Source organism: Sus scrofa, chromosome 10 (genome assembly GCF_054392235.1).
Source record: "Sus scrofa isolate SSC_HxYL_T2T_F1_AM1 chromosome 10, Sscrofa_HxYL_maternal_Yorkshire_Landrace_v2.0, whole genome shotgun sequence".
In the NCBI taxonomy this organism is placed as follows: Eukaryota; Metazoa; Chordata; class Mammalia; order Artiodactyla; family Suidae; genus Sus; species Sus scrofa.
In genome coordinates, this window is record NC_139392.1 from 39,645,001 (window position 1) to 39,656,474 (window position 11,474).

Sequence of the window (11,474 nt, forward strand, 5' to 3'; positions counted from 1 at the left end):
GCCGGCCCCAGGTCATATGGGGTTCCGGAGCCAGGGATCCGATCCAAGTCCCAGCTGTGGCAACGTGATTACTTGAAAGAGGACCCTTTAAAGCCGGGGTGGGGGTGGCGGGAGGGGATGACACTGCATGCCATGGAGGCGCTCACCTGTCCTTTTTGTGGACACCTTTTCCGCGGTGGTGACAATGGATGCCCTGGCTGCCGTTCGGAAATGAAAGGTGAAGGCCAAGGTCCACGGTCCGTGGTCGGCGTGGTTCGTCTTCAAGGCCACGGATGAAGAAACGGGCTCCAGGAGGAAAGAGTCCAGGCCTTATGCCTGCCCTGCCTGGAGAATCCATGTCGCCACACAGCGATCCATCCCGATGCGTTCGTTGGTCCTGCGACGCCCCCTGCCGTAAGCTGCTTTTTATAGTCTCCGAAAAGGTCCGCCAGATGGCTCCCGGGGTGGGCCTGGGACGACCAAGTTCGGGGCCGGAAGAGGCCACTTCCAAGTGGGGGAGGAGTTACAAGTGGGTGGCAGACCTGAAGATAACCTGGAGGGGAGGAAAAAGGAGGGGAACCGTGACCGACCGAGCGAGCCGGAGGGGAGGGGAGGGGAGGGGAGGGGAGGGACGATGGGATGGCACCATCGGGAGTCCTGCTCAAAGAATTGGAGCCTCCTTGAGACATGCGACCACATCCATCATTCCAGAGGGAATGGAAGCGTCTTCCCCATGGTTGTACAATGATACATGTCCTTCAGAGTCCCTGAGAAAAAAAGGAATACAAGGCAAGATTTTGTCCGTGGAGGGAAGGGGGGGGGGGGGAGAACAGAGGCTCCAGACTTTGGATCTCTTGGCACAGGGGCCTCCTGCGCCGTATGGAAAGGACTGTTCCTAGGGTGCTCTCAGAATGGGATTTCTGGGTCCCACGAACCTTGTGTGTTGGACAAAGAGGCAGAAAGAGGGGTTCCCGGCTGGAAAGCCCAAACCACAGCTCTTCAGATGGGTAGGGAAGGGCAGACAGACTTCCGGCCCCAAGCAGTGATCTGGACCTCCAGAGGCCTTAGGACGACTTCACTGAGAACACGCAGAATACGACCCAGCCACAGCGTCCTCTATACCTAGCTCTGTTTCACTTTCTCTGTCTCTCTCCCCTCCTCCTCTTTCTCCCTCTGATTCTGCCTCTCACTGTCTGCCTATCCTCCGTCCCTCCCTGTCTGTCTCTGTCTCTCTCCCTCACAAGCACACCAAAGCGGGTCCCCCCCCCCCCCCCGGAAAGGACGGATGTGAGACGGACACCCTCTTCTTCCCGTCTTGAAAGCAGGAGAAAAACCTTCCTCTAGAAGCCCAAGTTCAAAGCCAGCTGTTTCAAGGAACGTCTGCCTCTGGCAAGGGGGAGGGGGAGGGCGAGGGGGAGGGCGAGGGGGCGGCCTGGAGGCAGCCTGGAGCACCCACGGCATGCATTCAGAAACCTCGTGCATCTCTCTTCCGGTGCTATCTTTTGGGGGCACGTGGTACTCTTGGGCAAGTCCTCCGAACGATAGTGGAAACAAACATCTGTCTTCTCTCCCACACCTGATGAATGCAGACAGACACACTGGAAGAGCACCCACCCCCCCTTTTCCCCCAAAGGACTCTTGTCACTGTACAGACGGGGGGGGGGGGGGGGGGGGCGGCACGGGGGTGTCACACGCAGTCTTGGTGGCTCGTCTATGTTTCCAATCCGCCCAGGCAGTGCAGGCGGCCACCACTGCTGCTGCCACCTCTCACCGATCGTTCATCCTGTCCGTCAGTGCTATGACAGCACTAAGCTCTTCAGGGAGAAAATGCTCCCTGCCTTTCCTCTCGGAGGGCACACTGAGGGCACCCACTCCCATTAACAAAGTTTATTCACCTTGACAGGAAGAAAAGAGCTTGGGGTTTCTCACACCGCTGCAGATGACACTTTCCTACCGACTCTGGAATTCTCTTGCTCATTCTCCGGTGGGCCCGCCCCCCCCATTTCAGGAGAGGGTGTTTGGTTCTGGGTTGGGGTGCGTGTGTGTGCGCGCGTGTGTGTGTGCGTGTGGGTGTGTGTGTCTGGGTGTGTCTGTGTCTTGCTTTTTCATTTTATTGGAATACAGTTGACTGACAAAGTTGTATGAACTTACAGGGTTGTTTCTGGGTGTTCGTCATGGCAGTGAAAGGAAACACCAGGATTTCCCTAGAAAGCCATCCCGTTCACCTGATCGGTGGCGTGAAGGACATTCACATCCTCCTTGAGTTTCGCATTTGAAAGTGAGGGGCGGGTGCGTGCAGCAGGTCCCCCCCCACCCCACCCCGCGCCCCGAACGTGCCTCCCGCAGTGGCACTAGGAGTGTGTGCAATGAAAGGGACAGGACACCAGACACCAGAGGACCATTCTGACCCTCCTTTCCTTCTCTCTTCGGAAAGCAGGAAATAAATCTCTTGGGTGAAAGAAAAGTGTGCTCCCTGCCACGAAATTTGGGGGGGGGGGGTGTCGGGTTGGCGATAAGGACTTCACTGCTCCCATGGCTCCTGCAATGTTCACGAATCCTCCAAATCCTCAAGGCAAGATGGTTCACAACCAATACATGAGCGAGCTGTCAGAGACACCAGGGACTGAAACACTCCGTATTAGGGAGGGGTCCTCACTCACTTTCATGCAAAGGCAGCGACAACAGCAGCCTTTTCAAAGATGGCTGCAGGCAAGAGGGTGGGGGAGATGATGGAGAAAGTGGTGGTGGCGGCGGCGGCGGCGGCGGCGGCGGCGGCGTGGCAGACTTGGATCACGTCCATTATGTTCATTCAACAAACAGTCGGGGCGACGGGAGAATGGCCGCTTGGTGGTCTGTGTTTCTCCAGGCTCCCTGACCCACTCCCTGCCCCACACCCCCAACCCCCCACACCCCCTTGGACATGGGCAGGAAGGTTTCTAGAGAAGGCAGTGCCTGACCTGCCGGCTCTGTCACCCTGGGGGGAGAACATTTCGGAGAGTCGCCAGAGGCTTCAGACTTCCTACCCCTCTCCCTCCCCCACTCTGAACCCTGGTAACTAGACTTCATTCAACCGACACTTAGGATGGGTCATCCAACTGTTCTCTCATGAAGGAAGGAAGGAAGGAAGGAAGGTGGGTCGGTGGGTAGGTGGGTGTGTTTTCTGCGTGGGGTGAAGCCTTCCCTCCCTCGATGCAAGCCTGATATCCTCACCTGTCACAGAGACTGGACCCCTAAAAAACTACTGTGTCCGGTTTTCTCCCATTTAGGGGGTTCCAGAGTGTGTGTGCGTGCGTGCGCGTGTGCGTGCGTGCGTGCGCGTGCGTGTGCGTGTGCGTGTGCGTGTGTGTGTGTGTGTGTGTGTGTTTTGAGGGCCACACCCACGGCATATGGAGGTTCCCAGATGACGGATCGAATCGGAGGCTTTAGCTGCTGGCCTCCTACACCACAGAAACAGGAATGCCAGGTCCGAGCCGCGTCTGGGACCAACACCACAGCTCACGGCAACACTGGATCCTTTACCCACTGAGCGAGGTGGACAGGGATCGAACCTGCAACCTCATGGTTCCTGGTCGGATTCATTTCCACTGCGCCATGGCGGGAACTCTGCTTTGTGGTTTTGGCGTTTGGATTCCAGAAGGTGGCGTAGGGGTCCCTGTTCGTCATCTATTGGATAGAGACTCGTGTGTGTATATGTTCATCCCATCCTCCTCATGGATCCCTCTCCCCCGCCCTCATGATTTCTTTTTCCCCCTCTGCTTTTTAGGGCTGCCCTCGTGGCATATGGAAGTTCCCAAGCGAGGGGTTGAATCGGAGCTACGGCTGCTGGCCTACGCCACAGGCACAGCCATGTGGGATCCGAGCCGCGTCTGCGACCGACACCACAGCTCACGGCACTGCCTGCCGGATCCTTACCGCCCCCCTGAGCGAGGCCAGGGATCGAACCCACACCCTTCCCTGCAAAGGTTCCTCGTCGGATGCGCTTCCATGGTGCCACGACAGGAACTCCCCCGTGATGGTTTTTTTTCACGCTGGTGTTCCCACCAACAAGGAAGGAATGGCCCAATATTCTGGAATCACCTAGAGGGGAAAAGACGCTGAAAAAGAAAGAACGGAGGGATAGATGGATGTAGATGGATCACTGAATCCCCTTGACTGTACACCTGAAACGAACACAACATTGTAAGCAAGCCCACTGTACGCCGAGCTAAAGCAACAACAACAACCAACAACCACAACAAACTTACATCTTAAAAAAAAAAAAAAAAAAAAAAAAGAAGATGTCCCCTGCAGTTCCCATCAGGGCTCAGCGGTAATGAACCCGACTAGGATCCGTGAGGATGTGGGTTCGATCCCTCCCCTGGCCTCGCTTGGTGGGTTAAGGATCCCGTGTTGCTGTGGCGGTGGGGTAGGCCCGCAGCTACAGTTCTGATTCGACCGTGAGTCTGGGAACTTCCATAGGGCTGGGGCGTGGGCGTTAAAAAAAGATATACTATATGCATACTATATACATATGTAGGAGTTCCCGTCATGGCTGGACGAATCCGACTAGGAGGCCTGAGGGTGCGGGTTCGATCCCTGGCCTCGCTCGTTGGGTTCAGGATCGGGTGTTGCCGTGAGCTCTGGTGTAGGTCGCAGACAGGGCTCGGATCCCGCGTTGTGCTGGCTCTGGTGTAGGCCGGTGGCTACGGCTCCGATTGGACCCCTAGCCTGGGAACCTCCATGTGCCATGGGTGCAGCCCTAGAAACAGAAAATAACTACGTGTGTGTGTCTGTGTGTGTGTGTGTGTGTCTGTGTGTGTGTGTGTGTGTGTGTGTGTGTGTGTGCGTGTGTCTGTGTGTGTCTGTGTGTGTGTGTATACAGATAGATATAGATATACAGATATAGATATAGATATATCACCTACCTAAAGGCCCAGGACTAGAGAAAGCATTGGGTCATTAGGATCTAAGAATCTTCTCCCCGCCCCCCAAATCCATCCATCCAACCCACCCTCCCTCCCTCTCTCCATCTTTCACTTTTCCTGATAAAGACAAAGGGACAAAAATTGTTTGTTTGTTTGTTTCTTTGTTTGTTCGTTTCTTTCTCAAAAGATGTACATCTACTTTGTAACTTATACCTCTGTCAGAGGGATGGAGAATCCTTGACCTTTTCCTCCCTACCCAAATCCTTCCAGAAGTCAGAAACTCAGTGGCTGGAAAACTGGACTGGATCCTGAAGTTTTTCCAGTTGCCTTCCATCTCTGGCTACAACTCTCTTCATGAGCGTTTCCCATTTTCTCCCACCCTTTGGACCTGGCATCCTTGTGGATGAGAACACGTATCGCTTGTCCCGAGGCCCTGAAAACGGAAGCTAGTGGAGTCCCTCGATGAACACATCAGAGAAATGGTCTCTGAGAGTGTCTCTGAGAGTGAAACCATCACCCTGTGTTCATTTCTCTAAGAGCCCCTCGGAAAGTTGGCCCCAACACCTGACGGCATTCTCAGAGGGGCCTTTCAAAAGACTGAAGGGGCGTTCCCGTCATGGCTCCGTGGTTAACGAATCCGACTAGGAACCGTGAGGTTGCGGGTTCGATCCCTGCCCTCACTCAGTGGGTTAAGGATCCAGCGTTGCCGTGAGCTGTGGTGTCGGTCGCAGACACGGCTCGGATCCCACGTTGCTGTGGCTCTGGCGTAGGCTGGCAGCTATGGCTCCGATTCGACCCCTAGCCTGGGAACCTCCATATGCCATGGGAGCGGCCCAAGAAATGGCAAAAAGACAAAACAAACAAACAAACAAACAAACCGACAAAACAAAAGACTGAAGGGACTTTCCCCTCTCCCTCTCTCTTCCCTCTGTCTCACTCACTGTCTCTGTCTGTCTCTCTGTGTCTCTCTCACACGCACACGCACACACACACAGAGTCACCGGCTCCGTTCTTCATATGTAACAGTTTGAAAGTTCCAGGAAAGGTTGGCAGCCCAAACCGGCCTTGGTACTCCAGCTCCAATTAAGTCTCAGAGACAGAGTTTTGGGGTGAAGCATAAAGAACAGCTTTATTGCTTTGCCAGGCTAAGGAGGCCACAGCAGGCTAAGGACCTCAAAACTGTGTCCTCCCTTGAGAGGGGATAGCAAGGGGTTCTATAGGTTTAGCTTAATGGTAGGCATGGGGGTGGCGGAGCTGTCTAGAAGCATCAGGGTGCTTGCATTCTTCTCCCTGGATAGGAGATTAGGATAGACCATTTCAAAGTCATCAAGGCTGGAGTCAGGTGGTCCATGGAATGTTTCCAGTGTCTTTGGGGTTATGGCATTTTGACCTTCTCTCTGGAGTGAAGATTGCTCATCCACGGGGCGGGCGTGGGGCGGGGGGTGGGGGGGGGTCGCAATCCTTAGGGAGTGTTTCAAGGGTAGAGAAAACACCAGGTTCACTACAACTCTGACTCGACAGTAGTCATTAGTCATAAGTTCGTGGGCCAAGGCAAGCCATAACCTAACGGAGACTATTTCAAAGTAGCTTTTAGCTGTAACAATGTCTCTGGCTCCAACACACCAGCACTCCGGGGCTTGAGCTTGGTTTCAGTTTCAGAGGAGGGAACTCTGGCTCCAAGGATTAACCCCTTCGTTCCTTTGGTTTCTGTGGGCCTGGTTCGGGGAGCCCATCCACATCACCGCCTTTTGAGAGGCCATCTGACAACTGTTTCACCAAAGCGACGTCATCTCAAAACAAGGAAACCAGTTCCATGAAATGGAGGATCTCTCCCTCCCTCTCCCTCCCTCTCCTTCTCACTCTCCTCTACCCACAGCTCATGGCAACGTGGGATTCGTAACCCAGTGAGCGAGGCTGAGCATGGAACCTGCCACCTCATGGTTCCTAGTTGCATTTATTTCCACTTCTGCACCACGATGGGACCTCCCCAGCACAGTTTTTCACACGTGAAGTTTCCCGGGACGTCTCGGAGGAGGCGGACCCCAAACGTGTCTCCATGCCCTATGTGGGTGATTCCTGTGAGGTAAAATGACTTAAGGACCGGCCCACACAAAAGGGACACTCTGGCCCTCCTTTCTGGCCCCCAGACAGCAGGAGATGAAAATCTCCTCCTCGTGCAAAGGAAGATGGCAAGTGAAGATGTCCATTCCCACACCAAGGCCAACATGCTCCAGAAGTTTTGCGGGGTTTCCCGGGTTGGGAAATGGCGGGGGCTCCTTTGGCCTGACACGAGGCGAGTTTCGTGCACACATCCTCCCCCACCCCCCTCCATGCAGTCTGCGAGGGGCAGCCTGAGGGTAGGGAAATTGGGGAAAGGGGGGAAAAAAAACACTTTCCCTAAAGAGAAGCTCCAGGAAAAGTCACCACCTCTGACTTGACTGGAGAGTTTCTGCATTTGAATGAAGTGATTGAACCCAGGCCCTGAGGCCTGGATCTTCCTGATCTCCCCTCCCCCCCTTCCCGGGCGTGAGTCCAGGCGATTTGGGAAGCGAGAGGCGGCGCAGCAGGGATGGCGGCCGGGGGTGGGGGGTGGGGCGGGCAGCTGGGGCCGGGAGTGGGGGGGTGCGGGACTAATGAACCAGCGCCTGCCTGCATGCCTGCCTGCCTGCCTGCCTGCCTGCCTGCCTGCCTGCTTGCCTGCCTGCCTGAACGAGCCCCTCCCCTCCCCCCCCACCCCCTCCCCACACCCACCCGCCTGAGGGCAGGGATGGGGCCTGAGAGCTAAGGGAAACTTCTTTGCTAGCTACTTGTCAGGGAGTGATCCCAGCTCAAAGTCCCTTTGCTTATTTCGGAACAAGGTCTGAGTCTCAGCTAGTACAGAGTTTCTGAATGTCTCGGCACATGGACTGGCCTGCACCAAACAAGCAGACAGGAAGAAAAATGAACACACAGAAATCCAGCTGGTCTCCTTCTCCCAGAGTCTCTCTTGGAGAAATTACCTTAAGCTCAGTGACTTTGCCCCGTCTCCCTCTGGTGCAAAGCCATCCCTGGAGGAGCCAGGTCTTACATGAGCAGGGCAGGGCAGGGCAGCACCACCCAGGTGAGCTGGAGAGTGGAGAGTCAAGTTGATAGATACCCCAAATGTGGCTGGCCAGGGGTCTGGGCTAGCATTCCGTGTGAACTCACACACCCAGGCACCTAGCACCGATTTCCCCATGTTCTTCCGACCCTGATTCTCACTCTTCTTCTGTCCCCCCCCCCCCCCCTTCCTTCGGCTTTTTGCCTTTTCTAGGGCCGCTCCTGCGGCATATGGAAGTTCCCCTGCCAGGGGTCCAATCGGAGCTGTAGCCGCTGGCCTGCACCAGACCCACAGCAACGCGGGATCTGAGCCACGTCTGCAACCTGCACCACAGCTCACGGCAATGCTGGATCCTTAACCCACTGAGCAAGGCCAGGGATGGAACCTGCAACCTCATGGTTCCTAGTCAGATTCATTAACCACTGAGCCACAATGGGAACTCTGACTCTCCCTCTTCCCTGCCTGATACCTTAAGAGCCTGATCGTTTGTGGGGAAATGAAATCCCAGCTGGCAAGAGCCACCTTATCTTCCCAGCACACGAGAAAAGAATAGGCGCAGGCTCACATCCATCTTATGTTTCTATGCCTTGCCCTGGCCCCACCGTTTCAGAAAGCTGTGTCCCTCCACCTGTCAAAAGCCAAAGCCCAGGAGTTCCCGTCGTGGAATAGTGGAAAGGAATCCAACCAGGAACCATGAGGTTGCAGGTTCGATCCCAGGCCTTCCACAGTGGGTTTAGGATCTGGTGGCATCACCTTGCGCTGCGGTGTAGGTTGCAGACGCAGCTTGGATCTGATGGTGCTTGTGACTGTGGCATACACCCCAGCAGTTGTAGGTCTGATTCGGCCCCTAGCCCGGGAACCTCCATATGATGGGGGGAGGGGGGGGGGGGAGGCTGCAGCCAAAGCCCAAGGAAGAAAGACAATCAGAATGTTGCGTGGAACTCCTGGAGACTTAACAACCACCACCAGTCATGACCATGGCTGTCAACCGACACCAGAGCCAAAGAAATGTCGGATCAAATAGGAACCTGCCACTTACACCAGTACTCACCACAATGCAGGACCACAAAAACAAAGGAACAAGAAACCAAAACTAAATAATTGCCCAGGAGCAGCAGGTGCAGGAAAAGCATGCTGACTCTCACCCCCCAGAAGCCAGAGGTAACCTATTTATCACCCCACACGCACACACCTCAGCACCACCAGCACCAGCACCCCCCCCCCCCACCCCAGGATCGAATCTGCATCCTCGTGGGTGCTCCTCAGCTTTGTTACCAATGAGCCACAATGGGATCTCCCCAATCCAGGTTTTTATGTTTCTTTTTTTTTTTTTTTTCCCCTTGCTTTCTTCGGGTGGCACTCACGGCACACGGAGGTTCCCAGGCTAGGGAATCAGAGCTTGAGCCACTGGCCTACACCACAGACACAGCAACACCAGGTCCGATCTGTGTCTGCAACCTACACCACAGTTCAGGGCAATGCCAGATCTTTCACCCACTGAGCGAGGCCAGGGATCAAACCAGCACTCTCATGGATGCTACTCAGATTCCTACCTGCTGAGTCACAATGGGAACTCCACTAAATACATAAATTTTTTCAAAGAGAGAGAGAGAGGGAGAGTGTGTGTGTGTGTGTGTGTGTGTGTGTGTGTGTGTGTGAGAGAGAGAGAGAGAGAGGTCTGGTATCACTTGGGGAAAAATAAAATTATGCTTGGAGAAAAATACCTGTCCCTAGAGATCATTCACAATGGCTTGTTCTGCCTGTTCATTTCTCTCTTTCTTCCCTTTTCTTTTTTCCTTCCTTTTCTTTTCCTTTCGCATCTGTCTGTGCCGTGTGTGTGTGTGTGTGTGTGTGTGTGTGTGTGTGTGTGTGTGTGTGTGTGTGTGTGTGTGTGTGTAGTCTTCTTTTAGGGCTTCACATGTGCCATTTTGTAGGTTCCCAGGTTAGGGGTCAATGCTAGTCGGGTTCGTTTCCACCGAGCCACAACGGGAATTCCTGCCTTGTGCTTCTTTATCTTTGCTCTGTTACTAGGTGCTAGGGATTCCTTTTTGTTAAGTCCAGTCACTTAAATAAGGGTGTTTGCAGGGTTGCCTAAAGCATCAAAAATGTATTTTCTCATTAAATATTGGAATGTGGGGAGTTCCTGTTGTGGCTCAGTGGTAACAAACCCGACTAGTATCCATGTATGCCGGTTCGACCCCTGGTTTGGGAACTTCCGTATGCCACAGTTATGGCTCTAAAAAATCCTCTCTCTCTCTCTCTCTCTCTCTCTCTCTCTCTCGATAATATACACATACACACACACATCCATACGTACATACCTATGTACACATATACATATACATTGGAATTTGGTCTGCCATCGATGAGATGCTCCCTCTTTGTGTGTTGTTCATTTTGTTTTTTGTTTTTTAGGAGTGCACCCTCGGGATATGGAAGTTCCCTGGGCTAGGGGTTGAAGAATCGGAGCTGTAGCTGCTGGCCTGCACCTCAGCCAGAGCTATGCCCTGCCAGATCACCCGATCTGAGCTGAGTGGCCACGTCTGTCACCTACACCTACCTCCCCCTGAATGAAGACGTATTTTCAATACATCTCAAGTGGAGAAAAACTTGCTAAAAATCACTTTATTTGTCATGGAAACCATATCTTCTAGCAGACATGGCACAAAAGCCAGTGTTTATGGTCATCACACCACAGACATCAGAATTCCAAGCTTCTAGGGGTTTCTTGGGGGTGGGGTGGGGTGTGTCCCCAGGGCCTGTGGAAGTTCCATGCCCACCCCTCTGCCACCACCCAGGGATCCTTCGCCCTGGGTGGGTGGGGGGAGGGAGAGGGTATCTCAGCAGAAACGATCTTATCTTACGGGGTTTATGGATGGCTAGAAGCATGTGGTTCTGTTCATCTCATGCTTGAGGTTTCGGTTTTTGCCCTCCTACCTACCCAATGGTCGGCAGATGGAATTCTTCTGGTTTTCTCTGGCCATCCCTCTCCTCGAACTCACGGGTCCAGTTTTTCTCCCACATTTGACTTTTCCGGGAGATCCACAAAAGGAAGCGCCAACCCTTGACATCCACCGACAAGAGATCACCACCCTCTGCCCCTCTTTAGCCCCTTCTCATCCTCATGCCTGCCTGCACACATCGGAGACATTTCCAAGTGCCCAGGAGGATCCTTGGACCCTGACACCTCGAAATCTTCCCTGAGCAGCAGTGCTCGGGACTCAGACCTGGGGTTTATCACGGGCTCCAACCACGACCTTTGGTTTTCCTGGGCTGGGAGATCGGTTTCATGAGATGGAACCGGCTGCGGATTCAGCTTCTGGATCTGGACTGTGAAACGTTGTACAAGACTTTTTTCAAGGCATGACTGTAGGGGAACAAAACCTTGCGGCCCGCCCCCCGCCACATCCCAGATGTCACATGAGCACGGGGAGGAATTCTGTGGAGCTGGAAACAACCATGACCCAAAAGAACACAGGAAGGAATTCCTGTCATGGCGGGGCAGAAACGAA